The sequence below is a fragment of the Petaurus breviceps genome, unplaced genomic scaffold (assembly GCF_028583685.1).
Source record: "Petaurus breviceps papuanus isolate PSGF00001 unplaced genomic scaffold, PetGlider_PUasm1.0 189, whole genome shotgun sequence".
Classification (NCBI taxonomy): Eukaryota; Metazoa; Chordata; class Mammalia; order Diprotodontia; family Petauridae; genus Petaurus; species Petaurus breviceps.
The window spans coordinates 47,346,488-47,366,488 of NW_027185809.1; the positions used below are offsets into that span (position 1 = coordinate 47,346,488).

At 37.2% G+C, this 20,001-nt stretch overlaps 1 protein-coding gene across 10 annotated transcripts in view; it reads left to right on the forward strand.

The window, feature by feature from the left end:
• The window catches only part of FLRT2 (fibronectin leucine rich transmembrane protein 2), a 123,991-nt gene that overhangs the window by 50,447 nt on the left and 53,543 nt on the right, over positions 1–20,001 (forward strand). For 3 of the 10 annotated variants that reach the window (XM_069092367.1, XM_069092370.1, XM_069092372.1), the window contains exon 2: positions 874–1,055. The exons of 6 other annotated variants lie outside the window; for them this stretch is intronic. The gene's annotated coding sequence lies outside the window, so the exon portion shown is untranslated. Of the gene's footprint in view, positions 1–873; positions 1,056–13,295; positions 13,352–20,001 lie in introns of those variants that run through there. One more of the 10 variants, XM_069092373.1, reaches the window with a different exon arrangement.

Here is a 20,001-nt window from a genome sequence, read left to right on the forward strand (position 1 = left end):
AGATAATATATAATGTATCTATATATAACATACATATACTATATATATAAATAGAATATAGATCATATTCTTCTTGATAGGCTCTTAAACAGCTGTCCAGCAGTTTTTGTTGTTGTCTGTCCTTCGTTCTCAAAGAACACCATGACATCAGGAAGGTGATGTCATGACTTGCAAGTGGACTGGATTCAAGTGAGGCAGCACTGTTAAAGTTAACAGCCTCACTCTCTTCTCTAGAACCATCTAGGTCCAGTGGCAAGATATAGATCAGGATGAGTGGAGATGGCCCCACATGCAATGGGAGACCTTGGCCCTTTTAATGTGTGCATGCATTAAATGTGTCTATGCAATAAGCATTTTTTATACTGGCCTATATGTTCTACACATATATGTGTATAAGTTTGTATACATATACACACATATTCCCCCTAAAAAACACAAAAGCAACATATCCTTTTATAAAGGCTTATTAAAAGTATACTTTCTTTCCTTGACATCACGACCACCATAGGACATGTGGGACCTTTAACTGGCTTATAGAAAACACAGACCACCTAAGAAAATCATTATTATTGTTTTATGGACACAGGGAAATGCCATTGAGAGTTTAAATAAAAAACAAAAACAGGAGACTTAGAATCTCCTTAAAACAAAAATACAAAAATTGCAGGGATAAATGTTGCGATGGTATTTTTGGTGTAAATCATCATAGGGTAGTTTTTACTTTGATAGTTGTTGGCTGACTTATCAGGGACCAGGGAGGTAGCAGGAGTCACCTCAGGTTAACCCTGGTGTTGGGGGGAAAGGAGTCTTAAGCTTAGACTAGGGAATTCAGTTAGTATGACCATCCTCCTAACCACTTCTTTGCCTATGTAGGTTCCATCACAACTGGCTCCCCTCCTCTCTGTTGGTGGTGATATGACAATGTCCTGTGTGTTGGTATCTGCATCATCATTACTGTGCCGGAGCTCTCAGAGAAAATGAAGTTTCCTATATACTCAGCTTGTCTCTTGTACCCTCTACCAGTCTAAGGCTACTCCAGGTGTCAAAAGCAACTGGTAGGATTTTTGCAGTGGGCAGGGTGGGGCTTTTTTTTTTTAGGTATCATATAGGTTGTAGTTACCCTGCCTATTGGTAAGACTTGACCCAAAATTCACTCTTCCAGGCTCCAGGTCCCCCTAGAAAGGGGTTTTCTTTCTTCTGTATATGGTGATAGTGGATTTTCCAAACTGGCATTCTAATGTAGATTGTTAGGTCACTTTTCTTGCTGTTCCCACATGCAGATTCTGATGTGAGGGAGAACACAGCAACTTAGCCCTAGCACTCCCTCTGCATGCACCTATAAATCAAGGGATTTCCCTAGGGGGAAACTCAACCCTATGGGAATCCACAGTAAGACACCCCCACAGACCATTTGCACTGATTCACAGTTGTGTGATTTTTACCTTTCATGCTCTGGATCACACCTCTACTGTCTGTATCAACTCCCTCACTCTGAAGATGTGTTAACTATTTGACTGTTCATACTCTATGCTTTCAAATTCCAAGGGAGTAATTATTAACAATTACAGGAAGCTGTGAACCTCCTTTGCCCTTCCACATATAGCTCTCTGCCTTTCAAGTGAGACATTTTGAGATACCGTCTAATATCTAAGAGAGAAGGACTCTGTACAGATTCATTAAAGTCCTGAACACGGGACTGCTAGGAAGTACAAAAAAATGAAATTCTCCCTTTGACTACCACTTCTGAATGTCCTCTGGATGGTGTAAAAAATGTGTTTAACCAAAATATGCCCAACAAGATTATAGGATCAAAGATTTAGAGCTGGAAGGAATCTTCGAGGTTGCCAGGCCCCTTGTTTTACAGATAATGTACCCTTCCTCCACCCCTATTTGTTGGATACTGTCTGGCAACCAGGCTTCTTTCCTTCCATCATGGGAAAGGGCTGGGATCCCAGTTCCTTTGCTGGCCCAGAAATATGTACTTTACCATCCCTCACTGGCATGCAGAAAAAGACATCATGACTCGGGCATTTTTTTTCTATTACATTGTCCTAAAGATAGGGCAAAGGGAACATGAGAAATCATTTTTGAGTGGGAAGTTCTACAATGTACATGTTATGTTCAGCCTTTAAAGATAAACATTAGAGACAGAAAACTATTAGAAGTGAGTACAGTGTAAGTAGGTTTTACAGTCCTAATAAAAATCAGAGGACAGTCAAAGTAAATATGGTGTTTTCGAATCTTCAGTCTTGGTTTATCTTGTTAGATGCTTGGTTGATGTCATTTGAGTCAATTCCATTATGACTGCTAAAGAAGCTAAATTCTACTTGTTAAATACAGTGATGGGGCAATGGCAAAACACCAATACTGCAATGATGTTTTCGAGGTATTTAGCCAAGCTCTCAGAGGGATTATGCATTGGCAGTAAAAATGAACCAAAGTGCTGTCATTAACAAGCCATTTTCCTTTAAAAGGTTTGGCCAGATTGAATTTTAGGATCATGCCAATTAATTGTGACAGTGAGCCTTAGTGGTATATTTATAATATGCTGGTATGTCCATTTCAGCCACCACACTATACTGCAGAACACCCCTTCCCAACTTGGGCATATCATCTTTCAACTTTAAGAAAAGTTCAAGAACAGAAAGTGACAAGCTTTCACACCAAATCAGACTGTGCATCCACATTGTCCTTTTTCCATGGCTTCTGATATTGACAGCCATTTCTGACAAGGGCGGAGCTGGCATTTTGACATAAAAATTATACCTTGTGTTCTTTGGCAGACATTTTCTTGTTCCTGTGTCAAATTGGCATCAAGTTTGAAAGGTAAAAGGCTAAGTTATGAAAAAGGTTTCCTTCTAACTCTGGAATATGGTACTTGTGTGATTGTTGCATATTACTCATTAAATAATGAGTACCAAACACATACAGAATGCATCTCCTGTTTTTCTCTTGACACATGGATTGAAAATTCAGTTTCCTTCACAAATCTAAGTACAGTACTAAGAGTAGCTAAATGAATCCTTGCATTTGGTGCCCATATAAATATTGTTAATACCACATAAGCGCAGTTTAATTAGTACATTTAAAGGCAAAATGGAGCATAGGGCATCTGGTTTTTATAGCAAATATATTTCCTTATGTTGTATTTATTCATAACTGTCCTATTACTTTTTTCAAATTATCATTGGCAGTTTTATATAATTCTACTAAAGTTTGTTTTCATAGCACAAGGGATAGAACAATAAAAAAAATTTAAACATCAAAATGTTCACTTTTTCAAGTGTTTGTAATACTTTTTTCTGTGAAATGAGCAAAATATTTCAGTTTTGATTCAGCTGAGTGTTATAATCAGGTGTTTTACAGTGGCAATATTCTATCTTGGGCTCTCATGACATCCTAAATATTCTAAACCAACAAAATGTTTGTCTGTTTTGCTCCAGGGTGAGATGATTTATAAATAGATATGATTTTCTTCAGTATAGGATGATGCTAGGTCATATGGTTTTATGTGCAGTATGTCACTTTAAGAATTGCTATAATGCGGGCTTGAAGACCTTTCTAGAATTACTCTCAGAATTGAAGTGGTCATATTTTTTTCCATCCAAGTTGGCCTCAATAAATTTGATCAGAAAAAGAGAGGAATTTATTCATGATTCTTCTCAAATTCTTTGGTGGCTGAAGAGTGCTTATTCTTAAATTTCTGTTTAACCCTTCATGGTTAGCAGCTTTGACCAATATAAATTAATATAAATGGTAGTAGACATATTGGAGGAAAGGAGGGGGAGGTTAGATAGTCTATACCTTATATACTGTATCTGACTCTTCCAATCTATGTTAGTTTTCTTCTTTAGAGTTTTTGAGGGATGGAAGAAAAGTTCAAGGAGCAAGTATTTGAAGATTGCTACAGAAGATAGTTTCTTGGATTTCATAAAAAGATAAATGTAGCAGTTAATATTTTTTGCCATCTATATTTGATAATGGGCTGATCCCAGCCATAATGAGACAGTCTGTGGAGGGATTGAAAGAATGTATGTTTCTCTTATTCCTTTTGTATTTATTGTCTAGACCTCACAATTAACACTTTATTGTCCTTATTTTTGAGTCTCTGAACTATACAATTTAGCATATCCTTTCCTGCTTTCAGAATTAAATTATTTTGCTATCTGATTCTTTTGAGAGGCGCCAGGACTACGTGAAGCCAGAAAGACTTGGGTTGAGTCTAACCTTACACTTATTTGGTTGTATTGCTTTTGTTTAGTCATTTTCAATCATGTCTGATTCTTCATGATCTCATGTGGTATTTTCTTACAAAGATACTGGAGTGGTTTGACATTTCCTTCTCCAGTTCATTTTACAGATGAGGAAATTGAGGCAGATAAGGTTAAGCAACTTGCGCAGGGTCACACAGTTAATAAGTGTCTAAGGACAGATTTGAACTCAGGAACATGAGTCTTCCTTACTCTGGGCCCAGAAGTCTTTATCTATTGTGACACCTAGCTACCCAATTGGCTGTATGACCCTGGACAAAATAACTTTACCCTTTCAATGCTCAAGGCAGCCCTCTAGGACTATAAATCTAGACACTGATCAGACTTGCATTGATTAAAAAAAAAAGCTCCATATAGATTCTCTATCCAGTGAAATCACAGGTTTGGCCCCTACTTAAATACCACTAATTGCTCCCAGATAATTATAAGCAGGATAAATAATAAACTACTTACCTTCCCAGAAAAGCCCCCAACCTATTTTAAAAAATTCAATTCAACATTTACTTTGTAACTACTATGTACAGTACATTGTATTAGATCCTGAAGATGTAGGATCCTTTACTGCAGACACCATGATGTTTTTAAGTCTCTTGATCAGACCTTAAGGTTTCTTACCCTCTTGCGTTGGCTTATACTCTCTTTTTCACTATTAAGCTATTGTTTCATGCAAGTAATACACTCTGAATTTTTTTCTTTGTCCCTTCCTATCATAACAATTTTCCAAGATCCAACTCAAGTCGGCCACCTTCCATGAAAAGCCCCATAGTCTTCCGATTCAGAGTGATTTTTTATTCCTCTGGATTCATAAGCACTCATGTACAACGCTGCATTTTTAGCATTCATGCATGCTCTGCCTTGTCATAACTCTTACATTCTTGTCATTTTTATTCCATTGTCTCTCCTCCTCTCCATTATTCTCCCGTTCCCCCTCCCTCTTTCTTTTCCCCCTCTCTCTTTTCTTTTCCTCCAACCTATCCATCTTCTTTTCTCCCTCTTCCTCTCCCCTCTTCCATCTCCCATCTCCCTTTCTCTCTCCTATGCCTCTTCTTTCCCTGTTTACATCTTCCCCTTCTCCCTTCCCTTTCCTTCTCCCTGCCCCCTCTCTTCTCCCTCTCCCCTCCCTTTCTGTCTTCTTCCTCGCCTCCTCTTTTTTCTCGTCTCCTTTTCATGTCTCTCTCCCTCTTTTTTAAAGGTGCCCAAGCAGTTATCTACTGATATAAAGAAAAGCATTGACAAGAGTTTTCCCTTTAGCTCAGGACAGAAAAACCTCTATGACTCCTTCTTGGGGCTCTGCTGAGAATCTCAGCAGCTGTTGGAGTAACAGAATGCAAGGGGGGATTGTTTGGTGGTTAGAGCATAGGGGAAAATTCAGGCATCAAGTGTCTTTAGTTCTATTCTTGGCTTTACCACTATCTTACTTATTTGGGGTAGTCCCCTTTACCTCCACTTCCTCATCTGGAACAATGACCATAAAGTATTAAATTTTCAGACGGTTTTGATGTGCAACAGGATAACTTTGCTGCATTTTAGCTTTTCACATTCTCAGACAAAAAAAATACATTGCAATTAGAAGTTGGGCCAGGCCTGAGTGCTCATTGGAATGAGTTAAGTTTATATTATTTCTATCAATGAACTATATTGTCTTTTGTCACTACAGATCCTTCATGTTCTCCTGAGGGAGGGGCTGGAATGGTACTGCTTTGAGTCTGTGGTTAATGAGGTTTCTGTAGGTGAGCCATAGGTTAGTTTCTGCTGGCATTAATACTTAGAACATGCCATTGCCACACTTTTGATCTTTCTGGCATGACATATTTTATTTAGGATTGCCAGATATCGCCTCTTTGTCATCCCAAAAAGAATAGGGCCAGGCTTTCCATCACTTTTGGCAGAGCTATGTTCTAGAGGTAGACGAAAGTGAATGTGACTAGGTGATCTTTGAAGTCTTTTGCCCCCACCAAAGGGGGCTGTGGATTTTCAAAACAATAGAGACCAGTGAGAGAGAAGGCCAGAATTGGCTTTGTTTTTGTCTCTGGAACCGCCTTGTATTCTGCCTGAACTGTTCTTTTTGAGTCCCTAAATAAGTTGAAGGCTTTTCTTTTTCAGTCTAGAGGAATTTAACCACATGGCTCCTATTAAGCCATTATTCTATGCAGAAAAATGTTCTAAAAATTTCTTGTGTGGGCACAGCCACCTTATCCTAAATAGCAATTCATCTTGGTTTAAAGACTGTAAGGATTCAGATAAACCTTTTCTAACTGTGCTCTCTAGTCAAGCAATAAACCTTTCAGATGAAATGTTGCTTAAAGGATGCTAGAAATTGTAAGGCACCTTAGAAATCTTCTAGCTTAACTCCCTTATAACTAAGAATTCAACTAAGGCCCCAGAAGACTCGACATAACTAACTTTTCCAGACCCATTATGCTTTTCTCCTATGTTCTCCCAAAATTTCAACAACTTCACATTCTTTTTGTTCTTGGTATATGACATCCCCATCTTCTGTTTTTCTCTTCCCTCAGTTCCTTCCTTATCTTCTCCATGAAGCCCTTCCTGATGTCCTCACTAGATAGTGCCTCCCTTCCCAAATTACTGTATATAATTCGACATTTAGCAATGACTTAAACCTTGTGGCCAGAAATTTAGCCCTTCTCCATAAAGGAGAAGAAAATAATAGGAGACTAGGGATGCCAGAGAGGAAATGGAAGCACACTGAAGGGTGGCAATGATAAACCCTGGTGAGCATGCTGCAACTGCAATGGAATGAAACCCACTAAAGTATAGGAAGGAAGTGGGGCTACCCTATTAGAATATGCAAACCATCACTAATAAATTCTGCTGCATGCATATCAAAGTAGCAGGCTATGGATAGGGGCTAAAGGACATTGAGTAGAGCTCATTATGGGGCTGTACCAGCTGAGAATAGAGATGATGGTCCTTATTCTTGACCTCTTTTATTCCTGTCCCTTCTTCCCTCCCAAGGAAGAGATAAATCTCCTCCTGCTTCTATCCTTACTTTTATTAAGAATTTGCTCACTTTCTGTACATGGCATGCATTCTCTTTCTTTTAAAAAATAATTAAATCCATTATTTTTCAATTAAATGACCATTTATTTATGTATCCCATTCCCCACAACTGAACATTAAAAAGAAAAACAAATCTCATAATAAATATATATTGTCTGATAAATTCCTGTGTTAGTCACATAAAAAAATGTATGTTTTATTCTGCATTTTAAATCTCTTGGAGGAGGTAACTAACAAGCATGTTTACTCCTCTGGAATATCATGGTTTATTACACTGATCAGAATTCTAAACTCACTTAGAGTTGATTTTCTTAATAATGTTACTATCACCGCACATACTCTCTTACTTCTCCTTGATAAACTCAACATCAGTTAATTTTTCTTAGTTTCCTTTGAACTTGTCCATTTTGTTGTTTCTTATACATAATAATATTTGGTTACATCCATATACCATGATATTTATATACTTATGAATCCTTTCCCCTTTTTTTGATGTATTTGGTGTAGTGGTACCACTGGGTAAAGACTATACACAGATCAGTACTTTTTTTGGGCATAATCCCAAATTGCTTTTCAGAATGGTTGAATGAGTTTACAAAACCAACAATACCTTAGATACCTTTCCCAAAACCCCTACAACATTTCTCATTTTCATTTTTTATGCATGCATATTCAAAAGAAAGTTTTCTCAAAGACATGGTTCAGAGTGTGTGTGTGTGTGTGCGTGTATGTATGTATGTATCTGTGTCTCTTGTTTGTGCTTGAGAATGGGTACTAAAAAGAGCAAACCTATGTTTGTGCTGGGACATAGAGAGGGGAAGACTCTCATTCTAAATTCCTGGGGTATCCTTGGCTAGGGGATTTTGAAATGAAACATATTTTTGAAAGCATTTGATTATGGTCCACCAAAGTAGAGAAGACCAAGTAAATCTGGACATATATTCAAAAAGCTAAACAGTAATATTCTGATAGGACAGGTAAAAAAATACCTGTATCATCTACTTCACAGAGTATTCTGAGGAGCAAAAGGAGCAATATACTTTGCAAAACTTTTAAGTTGTAAATATGACACTTTGTTGCTCTGAATGACATATAAAAGATATTATTGCTAATTATTATTATAATTCAGGGTGTCCCAAAGTCTTAGGACTATTTCAAGCCAACAGCTCTTCCTCTCTAAATCATCCCACTAGAGACAGAGTTCTCTCTAACTTGATTATCACACATTTACCCAAATCAGAATTCAACCAACCATTCCATTATCTAGTTGATATCTTACCATCCTGTTCACGGCATATAGTGAGAGATGTTGTCAAATGATTTGTTTAAATCCAGATATACTATGCCTAGCATCCCCTCCTCCACCTACCAGTCAGGAAGTGAGACTAAAATAAGTACGTTTTGTTTTGGGAGACATATGATGGCTCAGAATTCTGTTCACTATATCCATTTCTAAGGCCTCACGTCCTATTCAATGAATTTACAGAGTTTTGTTAGGAATCAAAGCCAAGGTCAGCAGCCTTTTCTCCTTTTGCACACGTACAAAAATGCAAACAAACAAAAACAACAAACTAAACAAAAAACCTCTGGGATAGAATCTGTTTGCATCCAGTTATGTTAATTTTGTTTAGGTAAAAGACATTAGGACATTGCTCATTTCTAGGTACTAGGTTGCATTCTTTTCTTCCTTCTACCTCTGAGAATCCCTAGCTTTCTTCAAAGCTGAAGTCAAACATCACCTCCACCATGAAGTATTTCCTGAACCCCCCAGCTGCCTGTGGCTTGCCTCCCCCCACAAATGACTATATTTATTTTGAAAAGATTTTGCATATACTTAGATGCACTTTCCAAACCCCCCCCCCCATGTAAGCTCCTTGAGGGCAGTGATTATTTCTTTTCCCTTATACCTTCAGAGTATCCCTACAATGTTTGATGCATAATAGGCACTTAATAAATGCGTGTTGATTACTTGATTCCTTGCTTAATAAGTGCTTCAATTAAGTTGCCAAAGAAACCTGTTATTAGCTGAGGAGTTACCCCAGTCTCCAAACCTTCCACAATAGGGCTTCACTGAGACCATGAAACCATCACTAGAATGTAAAAGAGTATATTTTCTGCCATCTCAGATCTTGGTGCATTGACACCATCTGCCTTCAAAACGGCAGCTGTCTGGGTTGTACAAGACTTGGTAAGGATACTTATGCTGGCAACCACAGATGATTTACAAACTTGCTTATTTGCTAACTTGCCTGTCTTTCCTCTGACTAGGCAATCCATTGATTTCACCAGTGACTAATAATCACTGCACAATGATCTTCAGTCACTCCCAATCTGTGTTGTTCTTGAAATGCTATCTGTTGGGGACAGCCTTTAAAAGCTGGTTGCCAAACTCACTGGGAGCAACTTGATTTTCATTCATATTCAGGAGTATTAGTATTCTGTGGGTTTGCTTGTCTTCTAAGAGGACAGGAACCTCTATCTTTTCCTTGCTTTCATCAGCTGACTTTTCAAACTCTTTGACTAGGATGATTCTAATTTTCACAATTCTGAGTCTTCAGTAAGAGGCAAAGGCATTACAATTAACCTAAAATTATCCACTTCTCAACAGTAGACAGATTTGCATTTATGAAGTGCTAAAATGTTGCTATTGTTAATGTTATTTTATTCATTGCTTGCAAACTAAAAACCTTTACACATTTTTAAAAGCTTTCAACACTTTTTGTCTTCAAAAAATAATAAGCATATTGTTTGCCTATAATGTCCTTTCAAGGAGAGCTGAAGCTTGTTTTCTGAAAATCTGATTACTAAAATCTGTCTAACCTTCGGCCTTGAAGCCCTGTTCAAATGGAGCACTGCACGTATGTTTGTGGGGTGGGGGTGGGGAGTAGGAGGCACTTACCCAGTCATCTGTCCTTTTGTTTCTATACCTTATTTCAGATTTCATTGCTCTCCCCATATTTAAAAGTAATTGCATGTTTGACACACTCTGTATAAATCATGCTCTCTATATTAAAACTGAGTGCATTGTTTTTGTTGCAGTGGTGAAAAGTCATTGCAGACACACCCTAAAAGTATTTTAGCTATGTTGCCCAGGAGTGTTTTCATCATGCCCACAAGAGGTTGGGTGGAAAGAAGGGATGATTATGCTCTCAGTGTATATTCATATTCTTAAATATTGTTATTCCTCTAAATATAGTTTAGGACATTTTTCCTAAATTATGAAGCACTGGTCAGTCACAGCACTTAGAAGGACAAAGCCTATCAGTTGACAGGAAAATCTATCTGATAATAGGTGTTTTCTTTCTCCTATCTGAGGCAAATGCACTTTAATTATAAATAGTCAGAAGCTGATAGTATAATTTTACTTTGAAATAAAAATGTTCATCAGATTCCCAGTTGACACAGTTTGGCCCTTGGAGATATTCTTAAATCCCAGTCTTTCTAGTGAATAACATAATAAAAATAAAATGGAAGCAATTCTCAAAAGAAATGAGGGGCTTTTGAAGTGCAGCGTTCTTTGAATTTTTCATTTGGGATCCACTAATCTTGAGAACTTCAGTAGTCTATCCCGCTGACCCTATTTAAATAATTATTCAGAGGTTATTGAACTGCATCATCCTGGTGGCTATTTTTTGCTTTGGGGTAGAAAACTACAAGGCTAAATTGATTTTTTTAATGTATTTTTATATGCTGTCAATGTGTATAAAAATGAGAGGAAAGGCAGTGAAATGATTCATTTTAAATGACATACTGATCTATCTCCTCCCCCCTTCTGATTCAGCTACAAAGCTCCTATTGACATTAGAGAGAGTTAAGTATATACATCAAGAGGAGAATTCCAGTTGCAAGCTCTTGTGATGCCGTTAGAGAGAATGCATAGATTTTCATTAATTCCCTGCAGCTGAGTTTCTCTTTAGCTATTCTGCTTTCTAGGCAGGATGCTCTGTTTCATTCTTTTTATTAGCCTCTGAGGACCATATCCTGCCCTCAATATGCATGTGCAACTTCCATTACTGTCAATAGGAGTTGAGCAAGACGATTGAGGAGAGACTCTGGCTCTTATTCAGCAAATGGCAAGGCAAGCAGTACCCTGAAAGAATTTTTCATTGTGCAATCAGAGAAAGGCCCAGATTTTTGTTTTGTTTTTTGTCCTAATTCCCAAGTGCCCTTTACATTGTAAGTTAGTGCATAAGGACACTAAATTGTGTTATTTTACACAAATAAATTTAACAATAGATGAGTTTATGATCATTCAAAATACTCAAATATTTCAGAGCAGGGTCTGTGATTTTTGCTGAAATAAAACCTCTGGCACTGCAGCCTCAACCAGGGGAACTTAAAACATCTTACAAAGGTTATTATCAGATGTGAGCATCTCATTTTGCGTAATAATAGTGGTGATAAAGAGGATGATAACTGATTGATGTTGAAATGAGAATGAATAGCTGAATGACAGTGGTCCTCATATCACCTTGTAAATCAGTGGCTGCTTACTGAGGAGAAGGCTTAGTCATGACTTCCTACTGTAACTCCAACCTCTTCTCTCAAAGCTAGGGACAATGTACAGAGAAAGTATGCTGTGCCCAGGCGGTGAAAACTGAGTTTCATGGAGGGCATATTTGATGAACTCTGGTACATTTGCTTACTGATGACCAAAAGATCACTTGGACTTTTTTTTCCAAAACAAGGGATAGAAGATAGGGATTCTTCAGAGGGTTCTCCATTCCTTAGGTCCCAAATGCATAAAAGCCTCAGCTTTATTTGAAAGTTAAATTCTGCCATCTAGCTATGTGAGATATTAATTGAATCTAAATGACAATTGATTGATAACACTGTGTTATATTATAGTGAAAAGGGCACTGAATTTGGATCAAGGAAAATCTAGGTTCAAACTCTACTAGAGATATTAATGATATAACACTGGGCAAGCCACTTAACTGCTCTCCTTTGTTGATCTATGAGAAGAGGAGGTGATACTAGTTGGCCTGTAAGGTCCCTTCTAGATCTAAATTTTTAATCCTGTGATCTTTTGGTATCTAATCTGGCCCCTAAAATTTCTGGATATATCCTCCATACTTTTGTAAATATCAGAGCAAGTTAAAAGCTATCGTTTCTAATTTGAGTCTTACACATTTTGATCAGACATATCTGTGCTAATAGAAAATAGCTTTTGGAGAGACAAGTTTTATTTTTTTTTGAGATGAACTGTCTTTGTAAGAGAATCTTAATTCCTCTTCAATAAAACAAATATTAATGAAATTCTCACAGCCCAGAAAACCTCATGTTCTTCTTCTAACACAAGAAAGTTCTCTTTGAAGTCAGTGGGAGATTTGCACTAGGGTGTGTGAGAATGTGGAATTGGTGGAAATCAGGCTGAAATTCATTAATGGGACCCATTTCCTGTGCCTGTCTTTCCATTGCAAAGCTACAAGGAGTAATAGGAAGTATCTGGTCAGTGAGTTACCTCATTTTGTAACTACAGGATGATAATATTGGTAATGTCTGTCTCAAGAGGCTGTTTAGGGGATCAAATAATATAACCCATTTGAGTATTATATAAATAATGACAATATCATACTTTTGTTAAATTACAAAAAGAAATAATTTTATTCACTTGTGTAATAGTTCGAAGAACATTGATTCTAAAAGAATAAAAGAAGGATCTCAATCTGTGCCTGGGTGATTTCTTTCTGAATTTCATTTTAAAATAGGAGAAAGATGAGATTATATAATAGTACTGATAGCTCTTTTACACTCATTCAGCTAGGTTTCAGCCTGGTCAGAACTCAATAGGACAGGCCTTCAAAGTAGAGAATTAACTTCTTAAGCAAATAAGCAGTTGCAAGGAATAAAGCCTGCTAAAAATGTGGATAAGAGGAAACTGGAGTAACATCCACTTAATATGTTGGGTAAGGCTATGTTTTAATGTCATTGTGTTTCAGCTATGGTCTGTAACATGATATATCTGAATCTACCCTAGAAAAGGCAATGATGCTCTTCTGTACTTGCCTGTAGACTGAGGGCAGAGATTTGCTGTCAAGGCCCAGAAGCAGCCCTGTGTGAGTATACATACACCATAGAGATGGTTGTGGGTAATTGTGCTTTCATTTTCTTCCAATTGCATTGGGATATTCTTCAACCTAGATATGAAAGTGATAGTTTCCAGAGAAGTTTATATATTTTTGCTCTCTGCAAACATTCATCCAGGAAGACTGTTTAAATCTGGCTACTCAGAAATGACTTAAATTTTGTTTTCCTTTCTGTTTTTAGGTTTTAGATATCTCCCCCTTTCCCCTTCCCTCCTCAGGTGTTTATGACTGGAATTCGCTTTGGACTCCAAGGCTGACATTCTACACAAGGTTTTGATTAGAATCCGTATAATGTCAAGGTGCCAGGCACATTCAACTAAATAGCAGGTGGGCGTCTGCCGAACAGAATGCCTGATGTTCTTAGCAGTAGTGAAATTTAGGCTGGAATTAATGAACCAGGGAAAGTCTGGGTCAATATTTGGGAGATTTTTTGTGGACTTTGCTCAATTTTTCTGTAAATAATTACTTCCCCCACTTTTATCTGAGATCATGATTTCTCAGTTTTATATATTTATGTCTATGTTTATAATATTTTGCTACTGTTGGAAAGCATATTCACATATTTTTAGGACAACCTGTTTCCCAAGCCTAAGGAGAGTTTAGTTTAAATTAATGGTGTGTCTGAATCTTTGTAATGTTTATTTATAAGAAACATTTATTCTGAACCAGTATGAATCACAGGAGCTTTTCTGCTTCCACCAATTAGAACATGTTCTTGATAGAGGCACACATTGGTAAAGTTAAAGATGGCATGAGGATTGAAATTCAAGGGTACATTTGTAAAGATGAGGAGTTCTATCCTTTTATTTTAATTCCTTGAATTTTTTTTCATAGGGATGTTGAAAAGAAATTATCACATAAATTGTCAAACTCTATATAAATGCAACTTATCATTATTCCTGCAATGGGATTTTTAAAAACTTCAAAGAACATTCTTCATAATCACCCTTAGTAAATAGTATAAATACTATTATTCCCATTTTCAAGGGTGAGCTGTCACCAGCTCTTATTGATTTAGGAGTCAAATTTTAAATTTTCAGTGTGAGCATTTATATTTTGGAAATCAGCAAATTATATAAATGGGGGCTTAATTAATTGTTTTGTTCATTGTCTAGACTTAAGAAAGTGATGAAGAAAATGCTAATAAAGCAGGTTAAATTTTTACAAGTGTGACATAATGGGGTTTTGGAAAGCCAATTGTTAAACATTTACCAGTACAACCTTGCTCATTTTTATCAAATGAGGAAACTGAGACTTAGTTTAATTAACCTGCTCCCCGTGGTTCTGTAGTTAATAAGTGCTAGAACTGGTATTCCATGTTTGGTCTTGGACTTTCTGGTCATTGCACTCCCCCCTTTTTTTTCTATATAGGTTGTATATGTGTAGTCATGCAAAACATATCCGTAATAGTCATGTTGTGAAAGAAAACAGATAAAAAACACCTCAAGAAAAATAAAGAAAATGAAAAAAGCAAACAAAAATTGTTTCAATCTGTGTTCAGACACCGTCAGTTCTTTCTCTGGGGATGGATAGTATTTTTCATCCTAAGTCCTTCAGAGTTGCCATGGATTGTTGTATTACTGAGAATAGCTAAGTCATTCGCAACTGATCGTCCTACAATAATACTCTTTACACATTACATTTCACTTTGCATCAACCCATGTAAGTCTTTCTAGGTTTTTCTGAGAGAGTCCTGCTCATTATTTCTTATAGCACAATAGCATTTCATCACAGTTACATACCACAGCTAATTCAGTGCATCCATTGCACTAACGTTAGTGAACATGGTATTAAAAGAAGAAACACTGAATTTAGTCAGAGGACCTTGGTTTGACTTCTGAAGACTATTTACCAGCAGTATAATCTTCGGTAAATTCATTCACTCATTTAATAAACATTTATTAAGCACCCACTATGAGCCAGGAACTGTGCTAAGTGTTGGGAATACAAAAAGAGACAAAAGTCCCTTCCCCCAAGGAGCTTACCTTTAGGTTTCTAGTTTTACTAATTCATAAAATGAGGGAATTTAGAGTAGATGACTTAAAAGCTCCCCTGCCCCCCCCAAGTCTGTGGGGTACCTAGTGGAAGAAGCCTGGAATCAGGAAGCCCTGAGTTAAAATCTGGTGTCTGATACTTCCTAACTCTCTGACTCTGGGCAAGTCACTTAACCCTGTTTGCCTCAGTTTCCTCATCTGTAAAATGAACTAGAGAAGGAAATGGCAAATCATTCCAGTATTTTTGCCAAGAAAATCTTAAATGGGGTCACAAAAAGTCGTCCATGATTGAATGGATTAAATCCAATATCCTTTTTTATACCCTTTACTTTGTTAGACAATACAGGTATTTTATCTTTTTAGAATTAAGCCCTCGCTGTTAATTTAAACTCTGGAAGCCATGCCTTTGTTTTAACTACTTTCAAGTACTGCCACCTAGTGCAACAGTAAGATATTAAGATGTGGGCACTAGATTTGGATACAAAATGAATTGAAATAAAACCTTTGAAAACGAATGTCGGACAGTTTACAATCCATCTAGAGGCAACATAAGCCACGGGATTCTATACTCTGTATTTCTGTGCTGAAAGAAGAGCCAGGTGCTATTATCCAGGACTGGTACCAGTTGCCTCTAGACAAGAATATATTGCACACTTAGTGAGTAGAGAAAGGAAAGCAATAAACTCCTTTTTGAAAAATGGAATTTTCTCTACCTTTTACCTAGATGTATAGCTTTCCCCTTTTTGCTTCATGGTCATTCATATTCATCAGTAACCTAATTATGTTAGTATTGGAAATTTGTTCCAAGATGGAATTTGTTTTTTCCATTCCATCCAAGAAAGGAAGTTTTCTCATATAAAATGGAGAAATGATATGGTCATATGCAAATATACACTCATGACCTTAACACTTGGCAAACATCAGGTGTTTTTTTTTCTTCTCCCAAACATACAAAAACAAAAATGATTTTGTAGAAAAATAGCCATTTTCATTGAGTGACTTTCTCTCTTTCCTTCCTTTTTTTCCTTTTCTTTGCTTTTATTTTTTTCTTCCTTTCTTTATTTCTCTTTCCTTCTTTGCTTCCTTATTAACTATTTCATTGATATATATTTTACTCAAAGAGGAAGGAGGAGGAAGCAGGATAGCAAACCAAATGGACAGTCCAGGAAGAACTTTTCCTCAATCCAGTTGAGTAGAGAGTGAAAGTTGGTATATTTTTCTTCTATACATTTGCAGTTAGATTCCCTCTCCCCACCTTCCCCCCAGGCTTTGACAGATATGATCATCCTTTTCTATCAGCTGTTTTCCTTACTAACCAGAAAAAAAGCAACTATTCTCCAAGTTACACTTAAAAAAAAAAAGCATGTACACATAAAAATGGATGGCAGGATAAGAAAGAGAATTTGATGAATATTGATTCTCAGATCTATGTTCTCCATTTTGCCATAGGTTCTGGAACAAGAAGGAAGTCTTGGCTATCAGTGACAGCTGAATGTTATTAGTGAACTGTAGAATTATCTAACTAGGACAAATTAGTGGATCACTAGTTACCTTTCCTAGGAGGAAGAAAATGGAATTCTACATAAGGAAACTGGTCCTAGAGCCCTATCTTTGTTAAATTGTATGACTTTGGGTAAGTTATATAGCCTCTTATCACTTCCTCCTCTGGTGCTTTGTTTGCTCTGAGATATCATTAATATGGCTACTCTGAATCACAGAATTTGAGAATTGGAAGGGATCTCCTTGGTCATTTTTTCTTGTTGGGTCACTTCAATCGTCTCTGACTTTTCATGATCCCATTTGGCATTTTCTTTGCAAAGATACTGGGGTGGTTTTCAATTGCCTTCTCCAGGTCATTTTATAGATGAAGGAACTGACACAAATAGGGTTAACTGACTTGCCCCAGATCACAAAGGTAGTAAGTGTCTGAGACCAGATTTGAACCCAGGAAGGAGAGTCTTCTGACTCCAGGCCAGGCACTCCATCCACTGCACCACCTAGATACCTCTAGTCCACTCCATACATGAAAGGAATGGCCAGTCCAGCCAGCCCAACAAGTCCAGCATCTGCTTAAAGACTTCCAAAAAGAGTAAACCTATCATCTCTTGAAATGGACTATTCCACTTTTGAGCAGCTTTAAGTATTAGGAAGTATTTTTCTGACATTTAGCAAGAATCTACATCTTTGTAACATTTACCGATGACCCAGTTTCTCTTAGGGCATAAACTTAAAGCTTTACCATCCTGGTTACTCTCTTGAGGCAGCTTTTCAGGATTCTTCTTAAACGGTGGCAGCACATGCATATATATATGTGAATGTGTATGTATATATACACATTAGTATATATAAATTTTAGATTATATTTTATTAAAATATATTTATATTAAATATATATTAAATGTAAATATTAAAATATATTTTAAAATATATTTAATTTTTATATCTGTATTCTTGTTTGGGGAAACTTAAAAGTCCCATGTGGTTTTCAAAGTCCCATTTTAAATAATGACTGTTTTACTGATGATACAAATATCATCATTGCCTATATTCAAGTTTTGTATAAGCCTAATGGGTATGTGTACAGGAGTAGTGAATTAGGTAAACATTTGCCCTGAATTCAGACTAATGTGTCATATATTTGCATTATTTTTCCAACCTGTTGTTCTACTTCTCAACCTCTAGGGTTTTGAAACATTCTAGTTCCTCTTGCACCTAAGAGAAGAAATAAACACAAAGGAAACAAATTTTTGTGAAAAATGAAATTCTGCATAGAAAAGGACTCAACTTGCGAAACAGCATGCAGCAGAGTTATTAGAATGTAAATATGTTAGAAATGGAGTCACCTTTGAAGGTTAAACTTTTGCTCCAGGGGTAGCTAGGTGGTGCAGTGAATAGAGTACCCAACCTGGAGTCAGGAGGACCTGAGTTCAAATGTGACCTCAGACACTTAACACTTAGCTGTGTGACCTTGGGCAAGTCACTTAACCCCAATTGCCCTGCCTTCCCCCCTCCAAAATAAATACAACCCCCCCAACTTTTGCTCCTAATACTCCTCTAATTATAGCTATAACATTGATATTTGGTCCTTAAAAGGTTTCTAAATTCCTAATGCCTACAATAGCTTTTTCTTTTTCACCTTTTTTTTAAGCAATTATGGTTAAGTAACTTGCTGAAGGTTATATGGCCAGTTATTTCTGGGTGTGGTGCTAAGTATCTGAGCCTGGATTCGATCCCAGGTCATCCTGACTCTGGGGCCAGTGCCCTTACTAACTGTGCCACCTGGCTGCCCCTAAGCAATTGGGGTTAAGTAACTTGCTCAAGGTTACATGGCCAGTTGTTTCTGGGTGTGGTGCTAAGTATCTGAGCCCGGATTTGATCCCAGGTCATCCTGACTCTGGGGCCAGTACTCTTACTAACTGTGCCACCTGGCTTCCCCTAAGCAATTGGGGTTAAGTAGCTTGCTCAAGGTTACATGGCCAGTTATTTCTGGGTGGGTGCTAAGTGTCTGAGCCCGTATTTGATCACAGGTCATCCTGACTCTGGGGCCGGTGCTCTTACTCATTGTGCTACCTGGCCACTCCTCACCTTTTTTTTTTAAAGGTGAACTTTATACATTATCTTTAGTGCCTATAAGAGGCATGATTAAATAGGGAGGGGTCAGAGAGGAAATACACATATTTTACTAAGATAAAAAATTAACTGAAGAATCAATCTCATTGAAAATTGTTGCTTCTAGTGAGTTATAGTCACTAGCATTATTGACCAATAGGGAAAATCCATCTAGCTCTAGGGCCCTGAGTGCTTCAGGCCCAAAAACAAAATTTAGATGTATTTCCAGGAATGACCTTTAAGAAAGATAACTCTTTCACACTTGAATCTCTAGGTGTTCCCTAGATTGGATTGACATTCTATGTATTGTGGGGATGATTGCCCAGAGCATGTCCCAGGATACACATAGCTTGAATTCAGGGTCACAGTTTTTAGTTATTTTCTTTTTAGCTACAGTAGGAAGAAGACAATCTGAAGTTCCCTGGAGATTATAGACAGTAGAGAGAGAAAAGTGCTGTACGTTGATTGGAACATCCCAGAGAGAGAGAGGAAGCAGAGAACTTATAGGGAGCCAGGGGGAGAGAAGGAAAAATGATTCTTTATTCAGGCTAATCAGAATCTGACAGTGGCTATATGGATGTTTCAAGAATGAGTGGTGATTGGAGTTAGTTCTTTGCTATTGATTGGATCCTGTAGAGTGACGGACTGTCATTATCTATGCAGTGTGATTTATTTATTTATCCCTCCGAGAATATGGTCATTTATTTCCCAAGGAGCATTATAGCAGGAGAACCTTGGTTACTGTTAGAAATTGGTTATCAGGACTAACAAGGCCCCATCAGGCTAGACAATTAAAGTGCTCTGTTGTGTTTACCTCTTTATTTAACCAATGGTATAGCTGTTGATATAGCTATAGCTCATTTTCTACTTATCTCATCAGTTTAAAAATAGGTTGAAGAGTGTTTATAAAATACTTGGAGATGCCTCTCTGAATTGGGGATGGAGAATATGAAAGTACAAGATCTTAAGGTTTTGGAAGGTTTTAAGCAATGTCTTAAACACTTTGAGAGGCCTATT